Raw genomic sequence first — 9,330 nt, 5'->3', positions numbered from 1 at the left:
TTTTGGGATTCCAGTCCAACTATCTGCTCATATTACCCCATTTTCCTTTCACATGAAGGTTCTCACTCGTGGACAAAAAAAATCCTCTGATCCAAAACGTTCTATGGAACGATTGAGTTCAGAAATCTGTATTAGAATGTGAGCTCTTACTTGAATAAATGCACTTAGATGAAAATATTTCCATATACATTTCGAGCAATAGTAAGTACAGCTAATCTACCCATGTCCAATTATATATGGCTTTATTCTCTGTACATTTATTTGAAGGTCTTTTTAAGCCATAGACAATTAGAAATACTTATTGTTATAACCGAATAATGTAAACTTTATATTGACTGAGATGACTCACTCTCCCACTGAATATTCCAGAGTACACATTCTCTTAGGCTGATATTTGTGTATAACTTGTTAGATGTCTAAAGCTTAGCTGTTAAGGGTTGTCAATTAATTAGTAAGGGGGAAAAAAAGAGTCTGTCTCCTTTAGGAGAGAAAATAGATCTTTACTTCAAGACCACAGAAATGAAAAGAAACCCAATTTCCCAGGTAAGAGGAAGATAATTTTTGAAAAAGAAAAAAAAAAGAGTTGTATTTAGAACTTGAATCTGATGAGAATCTTGCTTAATAAAATATAGGGTTCAGGAAAGGAACAATGTTCATGTGGCCAAGGGGGAGGATTTTAGTTTTGACACGGGGAGGCTGGAGGCTGGTAGGGTTAAGATTTTTTGGAGAATTAGAAAGATTCTGGAACTAAGAACTGGATGAATGAGGAAGATCAAACAGGGGGCGGAGGGTAAATAGTAGTTGACTTCTTGTGGAAAGAACCAGAATTTGTTTTCCATCTGTAAGGGCTAATTATGCAGAATTTATGCCTTCATTTATTCGGTATAGTTTTTGGAAAAGTAGGTGTCACTGCTCTGACGACAGACGAGGACCTGGTGACCAGACAAGAAGCAGGGCATAAGGGAGGGCACTGAAGAGATGAGAGACACAGACTTGATACCGGGAACAGAATATGCGGATACGGTCCTGAGAACCATAAAATGATTGATGAGCTTGAAGGAAAGTGCTCAACCTTGAGTTAAAACTTTAAGGAAGGCATGCGCACACACGCACACAGGCACGCACACACGCACAAAGTGGCCTACAAGTAGGTTACTGTCCTGATGACAAATAAGAAGTCATTTACAAGGTAATATCGTAGAACACAGAGACCCAAACAAAAGAAGCCAAATTAGTCACACACTGTTTGTGGGAATGTAAACTGGTATGACATTTCTGGAAGGCAGTTCGGCATTAGGTCTCAAATTCAGAATCAATCCAGTAAGCCCAACCTAGGAATTTAAACCAAGGTTGTGGTTCTCAGACATGACTGTACACATAACAACCAGGGAGGAGACCTTGTTTAAAAATTCCCAACTCCTGGGTCTCTTTCCCCAGAGATCCGTAGGTGTGAGAACTGATATTTTTAAACAAGCAGCCTTCTTAATTTTGCTACTGTCTAACAAACAGGTGCCCAAGAGATAATAATAAAAGTGGGAAAAGCTGTAAGTGGAAGCAAATATGTTAATTGTAAAATTACATGAAACTGCAGGAATGGGGAAATCTCTTTCACATCTCTGCTCCTCAGTTCCCTGTCTTTACAATAAAAATTCATACTCAGTGATACTCAATAAAAATTCTCACAGTGTCATTGCTGTGAGATTAAGGAAGGATTCCACATAGAAGCCTGTTAAAGGTAGACAATGCTAGCTATATTATGCAATGTTGGGGGGGGAGATATTTAAATAATAGAATGTATAATACAATTCCATTTTTGAGGGATGCCTGGGTGGCTCAGTGGTTGAGCGGCTGGCTTTGTCCCAGGATCCAGTCCCACATTGCGCTCCCTGCAGGGAGCCTGCTTCTCCCTCTGCCTGTGTCTCTGCCTCTCTGTGTGTTTCTCATGAATAAATAAATAAAATCTTTTTTCAAATTCCATTTTTGAGGCACTGTATACATATGCATATGCAGGCATGTGGGGGTGTCTGAAGGTCGGCTGAGATGTTAACAGCAATAATTTCTTTTTTTTAATTTATTTATGACAGTCACACACACAGAGAGACAGAGAGAGGCAGAGACACAGGCAGAGGGAGAAGCAGGCTCCATGCACCGGGAGCCCGACGTGGGATTCGATCCCGGGTCTCCAGGATCGCGCCCTGGGCCAAAGGCAGGCGCTAAAGCGCTGCGCCACCCAGGGATCCCAGCAATAATTTCTTGATAGTGGAATTTCAAGGAACTTACGTTTCTTTCTGAAGCTTTGAGTACTGTTTGGGTTGCTTTACAATGATCATTTATCGTTTTCTCCCAAAAACATTATACAAAGTTCAAAAAAATAAATTGTGATTCAATAATAGTTTATGTCTATATAGCTCTTCCTTTTACAGAAAATTTCCAAGTATGTGACTTCAAGTGAGGTCTCACACACTCCCGCGAATGAAAATGCGTGACTTATTCCCATTTTACAGGTGAGGAAATGGAAGGTAAGTGGTTTACTTGACACCCACATGCTGCTAACGCTGCAAATCCTAGGGTTTCAGAAAACCCGGGTTCTTTTGAGCTCAACAGCATACCTTCCACGGGACGTTGTTTCTTCACTGATCCCAGTTAATGTCTTTTTTAAAAAGGTGGCAGCCCGATGACTCAGCGGTGGAGCGTCTGCCTTCCGCCCAGGGCATGACCCCGGGGTCCGGGATCGAGTCCCACGTCGTAGGGCTCCCTGCATGGAGCCTGCTTCTCCCTCTGCCTGTGTCTCTGCCTCTCTCTGTGTGTGTCTCAGTCTCATGAATTAATAAATTTAAAAAAAAAAGGTGGTGGGGGGAGGTTGGATTCCAGTTTTACGATAGTGTATTTTTCTTATCCTCCGCATTAAAAAAAAAAAAAAAAAAAAGCTAAGCATTTGAGAAACCCGAGATAAATTCGATACTAACAAGCCGGATATGGACACATCCTAAAGTCAGATCTCGCACTGAGGGGGGCACTTGACGGCATGAGCGCTGGGTGATATGCTATATGTTGGCAAACTGAACTCCAATAAAAAAAATAAAATTAAAAAAAAAGAGAAAGATCTCAAAGAGGGTGTCTGCGGCGCACCGTCAGAAGGCAAGCAGCGATCCGAGCAGCGACGGTCCCAGCCGGCGGCTCAAGGTTAACAGCAGCGCCAGCAGCCGGGCAGACGCGGCGGCAGGTAGCCTGGGGAGGTCCCGGGCTTCGGCTGAGCTCTCGACCCCCCCCAGCGCCCCCCCTCGCGCCCCCCAACCCGCGGAGCATCTTCCCGGCGCCGCGCCCCCCCGACCCGCGGAGCATCCTCCCGGTCCCGTGCCCCCCGACCCGCGGAGCATCCTCCCGGCCCCGCGCCCCCGACCCGCGGAGCATCCTCCCGGCGCCGCGCCCCCCGACCCGCGGAGCATCCTCCCGGACCCGCGACCCTCCCCGCACCCCCCGACCCGCGGAGCATCCTCCGGACCCGCGACCCTCCCGCGCCCCGACCCGCGGAGCATCCTCCCGGCCCCGCGCCCCCGACCCGCGGAGCATCCTCCCGGCGCCGCGCCCCCCGACCCGCGGAGCATCCTCCCGGACCCGCGACCCTCCCCGCACCCCCGACCCGCGGAGCATCCTCCCGGACCCGCGCCCCCGACCCGCGGAGCATCCTCCCGGTCCCGTGCCCCCGACCCACGGAGCATCCTCCCGGCGCCGCGCCCCCCGACCCGCGGAGCATCCTCCCGGACCCGCGACCCTCCCCGCACCCCCCGACCCGCGGAGCATCCTCCCGGACCCGCGACCCCTCCCGCGCCCCCGACCCGCGGAGCATCCTCCCGGACCCGCGACCCTCCCCGCACCCCCCGACCCGCGGAGCATCCTCCCGGCCCCGCGCCCCCGACCCGCGGAGCATCCTCCTGGACCCGGACCCTCCCCGCACCCCCCGACCCGCGGAGCATCCTCCCGGCCCCGCGCCCCCGACCCGCGGAGCATCCTCCCGGACCCGCGACCCTCCCCGCACCCCCCGACCGCGGAGCATCCTCCCGGACCCGCGACCCTCCCCGCGCCCCCGACCCGCGGAGCATCCTCCCGGCCCCGCGCCCCTGACCCGCGGAGCATCCTCCCGGACCCGCGACCCTCCCCGCACCCCCCGACCCGCGGAGCATCCTCCCGGCCCCGCGCCCCCGACCCGCGGAGCATCCTCCCGGACCCGCGACCCTCCCGCACCCCCCGACCCGCGGAGCATCCTCCCGGACCCGCGACCCTCCCCGCACCCCCCGACCCGCGGAGCATCCTCCCGGCCCCGCGCCCCCGACCCGCGGAGCATCCTCCTGGACCCGGACCCTCCCCGCACCCCCCGACCCGCGGAGCATCCTCCCGGCCCCGCGCCCCCGACCCGCGGAGCATCCTCCCGGACCCGCGACCCTCCCCGCACCCCCCGACCCGCGGAGCATCCTCCCGGCCCCGCGCCCCGACCCGCGGAGCATCCTCCCGGCCCGCGACCCTCCCCGCACCCCCCGACCCGCGGAGCATCTCCGGGTCCCGCGGGCTGCGCGGCGGCCGACCCCCCCCCCCTCGCGGAGAGGAGCCCGGCGGCGTCAGGCTGCGGGGACCCGTCTCCCTCTCCCGGCGGAAAACGTCCCGACACCGCAGCGGCGCGGGGAAGCGGGGTCGGGGTCGGGGCCGGGGTCCCGGTCTCCGCGTGGTCTCTGCTCGGGCAGCCGTGCTTCCGGGGACCCACACGCCTGGCGCCCAGGGTCCCCTCTTCCCCGCTCCGGGGGCGCCCTAAGCCCGCTGCGGGCCGGAGGGGTCAGGACTCGCTGTGCTTTCCTGTCGTGGTGAAGCGGATCAAGGGGACACTCTTTATCTCTGCTGCTGCTCCTAAACTCTAGTCTCACCCCTAATCCCTTCATTACCAAAGATCTGGATTGAAACTCCCCATCTAAGAGTTCCGTAGGATTTCATCCTACTTCTGTTTAATAAGGGCATTTCACAGGGGAGGAGATGAGAAGAGCGCCCCATACTAGGAGAAGCTGTGCCATTACAAGGCCCCAGACGGAGCCCCACACCTGGGGTTGGCAGAGGTGGCGGGTCTCGCCCCACGCAGGTTTGGGGGCCTCCACCGTGAAGAAAGGCTCGCTCTCCCAAGTGAGTTAGTCTCAGAGATCTAATGAGCACATGCTGGTAGATCTCCCGTGTGCTCGGCAGTTCGTACAAACCTTTACACTTTAGTCATGGGCGGGGTGCGCTAACAGTACTCTGAATTCATAGATGAGGCCTGGGCTCCTTTCTCAGGCTATAAACCCTCTTGAAAAAAAGAGAGTTGAAGATCCAACAAAGGAGAATGCAAAACGTAAGATATTAATAACAAGATGACTCTAAAAGAGGAGAAATAGAGAAACCTCAATTATTTCCTACCAGAAGAGAAAACCCTGACCCTACAAATTGCAAATTCAAAGCTGCCAGTGAGTGACTTTGCTATTTTTCTCATAAAATTAAAAACAATGGAGCCTGCTTCTCCCTCCTCCTGTGTCTCTGCCTCTCTCTATATATATCTATCATAAATAAATTAATTACTTAATTTAAAAAAAAAGAGAGAGATCCCTGGGTGGCTCAGCAGTTTGGCGCCTGCCTTTGGCCCAGGGCGCAATCCTGGAGTCCCGGGATCGAGTCCCACTTCGGGCTCGCAGCATGGAGCCTGCTTCTCCCTCCCCCTGTGTCTCTGCCTGTCTCTCTCTCTATGTCTATCATAAATAAATAGATAAATCTTTTTTTAAAAAAATAAATAAAAATAAAAAATAAAAACAAACCCTATTTCCTTATCCTCCCTCTCCTTGCAATGGATCATCCTGAACAGATCAGTTTTGTCAGGTATGAAACATAAGTTTGTACGTAACTGCAACAACTCCCCCCACCTCCCTCCACAAAATTTTCAAAGCAAAACTTCAATTCACAGGACTTGCTAAAACCACCATGACTCCACAGACAGTGACTAAGAAGCTAGCTGACGTGCTGCCTTCCTCAACCCGCTCAGCCAATCAGATAACTGAGTTTGGGGACAGGCTATTGCTATATTTCAATATATTTAACACCATGTTCTCTGTATTGCGTTGCATTGCCTTAGTTGTGGCAGGGCATTGTGGTTTTGTGATGTATCTACTATATGCAAATTGAACATAGAGATCTTCTATCCTATGAATATTTATTAAGTATCCACTTTGCCTCAGTCACCAAATTTGTTCAAAGCTGGTCCTCAGACTGATACGCCCATAACAGACAGACTGATCCCCAAGATTATGTTATGGGAACTGTGGGAGCACAAGAGAGAGGTAGCTGTCAAGAAGGACCAGAGAGGGATTTCCAGAGGAACTGTTATCCCAGCTAAGACCTGGAGGTAGAGCATGAGTGAGCAGGGGTAAAGGAATGGGGGACAGCATTCGGGACACACAGGAAACACATGTAAGACCTGGAGCCAAGTGCCAGTGTCCTGTGGTCCTGGGATCTGCAGCGCTCACTGTGACTGAAGCAGAGGTTTAGAGGGGAGAGTGTGAAGAGGAAGTGAGAAGAGAAAAGTAGGGCCAGATCGTAAAGCATCTCTTAGGCCATGTTATCGATGCACATTTTATTCTGAAACAATGAAAGGCGCTGAAGGGTTTATAGCAGAAGAGTGACATTACCCCGTCTGTGCTTCCGAAAGCCCTGGCCACGACACTTGCAGAGTACAGACCGGAGCAGAGCAGGAGCCTCCAACTGGAGGCAGGAAACCCAGTCCAGAAGTTACAACATTACCCCAAGTGAGACGCAGTGGTCTCCCAAAGTAAAGAGGGTGAGAGAAAAGAAGAGGTTGAAGTGGTTTTCAGAAAATAGAACCTGAGACTCTCAAGAATGATTCTGATGTGGGAAAATAAGGAAGTCTAAGTGAAGAGTGAGATCCATTTACTACCAGGATAAAAAGAATTCTCACAACAACAAAACCACCAAGGACCCAGTTAAGAACTAGGCAAGGGGCATGAGTAGATGTTTCTCCGAAGAAGATACACAAGGGCTAATCTGCACGTGCAAAAATGTTCAACGTCATTAGTCACTAGGAAAATGCAAATCGAAACCACCATGAGTGATACCGCGTCACACCGACCAGGAGGGTGATAATCAAAGAAAATGGAAAATAACAAGTGTTGGCAGGGAGGTGGAGAGATTGGAGCTTTGTATATCGCTGGTGGGAATGTATGACGGTCCAGCTGCTGTGGAAAACAGTTCTAGAGATGCCTGGGTGGCTCAGCAGTTGAGCATCTGCCTTCGGCTCAGGGCATGATCCTCGGGTCCTGGGATGGAGTCCCCCATTGAGCCCCCTGCAGGGAGCCTGCTTCTCCCTCTGCCTGTGTCTCTGCCTCTCTCTGTGTGTGTCTCTCATGCATAAATAAATAAAATCTTTTTTAAAAAAATCCTGGAGGCACCTGGGTGGCTCAGTAGATTAAGCAACTGCCTTAGGCTCAGGTCGTGATCCTGGGGTCCTGGGATAGAGCCTCGTGTCTGGCTTCCTGCTCAATGGGGAGTTTCCCTCTCCTGCTGCCCCTCCCCCACTCCTTCTCTCTCTAATAAATAAATAAATAAATAAATAAATAAATAAATAAATAAAATATTTTGTTAAAAACCCTGGAGGGGCACATGGGTGGCTCAGTCAGTTAGCATCCAACTCCTGGTTTTGACTCAAGTCATGACCTCAGGGTCCTGGGATCCAGCCCTGCATCGGGCTCTGCGCTCAGCAGGGAGTCTACTTGAGGGTCTCTCCCTCTTTCTCCCTCTGTTCCTCCCCTCACTCATGTGCTCACTTGCTCTCTCTATAAAAAATAAATAAATACATCTTTTAAAAAAATTCCCAGAGCTATAAACATAAGAGCTGTGTACCATATGTGTGCTTTATCTCAATTTTTAAAAATGTTCTTAAATGCCCTTTAAAGTTAATGACTGGCTTATTTCGATAAATGTAGGATAAGCAAAATATCTTAGAAAGGGAAGTCAGCTTCAATTTTGTCTCCTGTTGACCTCGCTGATGCTCTCTATAAACTGTTGTCTCAGTCAGCGCAGGCTGCCTAACAAAACACCATAGACTGGGTGACTTAAACAATAGGAATTTATTTTTCGCAGTTCTAGGGAGTGGCAGGTTCGTTGTGGTACCAGCAGGGTCTGTGTCAGCAGGTGACACCTCTGGCCTTTGGTTGCAGGCGCTGCCTGCATGCTACATCCCCTCACATGGCCTTTCCTCAACGTGTGTACCTGGAGGGAGAGAGGAAGCAGGCTCTCTGGTGTCTCTTCTTGTAAGGGCAGTAATTCATCACGAGGGCCCCATCCTAATGATCTCATCTAAAACTAATCACTTTCTGAAGGCCACATCTCCAAATATCAACACATTGGGGGTTAGGGCTTCAACGTATAAATCTGGAGGGAATACAGTTTGGTCCTTGGCAGTGGTGCTGGGTTCCCAATTTAGAGAAATCTAAAAACAGCCTGGGGGGAAATGAAAGAACCCAATGATCCACTTCATGAAATTAAGTTCCAAATCTGCTGACCTTAAGGTAAGGAGATAATGTGGGTGGGTCTGGCTTAATCACCTGAGCCTTTGGAATGGGCAGAGAGGTCAGAGGCAGATCTACAGCACAAGAAGGATTCGATGCACCCCCACTGACTTGAAGATTGAAAGGACCACGTGGTGAGGAATGGGGGCGACCGCTGCAGGCCGAGAGCAGCCCTGTCTGTGAGCCAGCCAAGAGTCTGGGGCCCCAGAACTAAAGCAGCCAGGAACTCAATCCTGGTAGTGACAAGATGGAGCTTGGAAGCAAAACTTTCTCCAGAACTTCCAGAGAAGATTTCAGTTGCCACCTTGATTTCAGCCTTCGGTAGGATGATCCGTCCTTGGCACCATGGCCTTCTGACCCACGGACCTGTGAACCGCTAACAGACGAATGCTGTTTGTGGTGATTTGCTTCACAGCAAAAGAAGACTAATTAGCAAAGCTGTCATATAGGTTTAGGACTTATATACATAAAACGTCACTACAGTGAAGGTACTCAACCGATGGTGGCTGTTACTACCCTGTAAACAAACAATTACATATAATGACTATAATGAAGATGTTTCTAGCAGGTGTGCTGAGAGAAGGGCATCGTAAATCTTTCTGAGGGATGCATGAAAAGTCCCCCCTTAGAAAGTAGACTCTGAGCGGCGCCTGGGTAGCTCAGATGGGTGAGCATCTGCCTTTGGCTCAGGTCATGATCTACAGGTCCTGGGATGGGGCCACATCAGGCTCCCAGCTCAGCA

General features: G+C 50.9%; 1 long non-coding RNA gene across 1 annotated transcript; it reads left to right on the top strand.

Moving 5' to 3' along the window:
• The first annotated feature begins 467 nt into the window (after positions 1–467).
• LOC129496613 (uncharacterized) lies at positions 468–2,737 on the top strand. The gene is made up of 3 exons (XR_008661821.1): positions 468–543; positions 2,409–2,519; positions 2,664–2,737. It is a non-coding gene; the product is annotated as an uncharacterized LOC129496613 (long non-coding RNA).
• The last annotated feature ends 6,593 nt before the right edge of the window (positions 2,738–9,330 follow it).

Source organism: Nyctereutes procyonoides, unplaced genomic scaffold (assembly GCF_905146905.1).
Source record: "Nyctereutes procyonoides isolate TBG_1078 unplaced genomic scaffold, NYPRO_anot_genome, whole genome shotgun sequence".
NCBI classification, from domain to species: Eukaryota; Metazoa; Chordata; class Mammalia; order Carnivora; family Canidae; genus Nyctereutes; species Nyctereutes procyonoides.
This window is presented reverse-complemented; position numbering and strand designations above follow the sequence as displayed.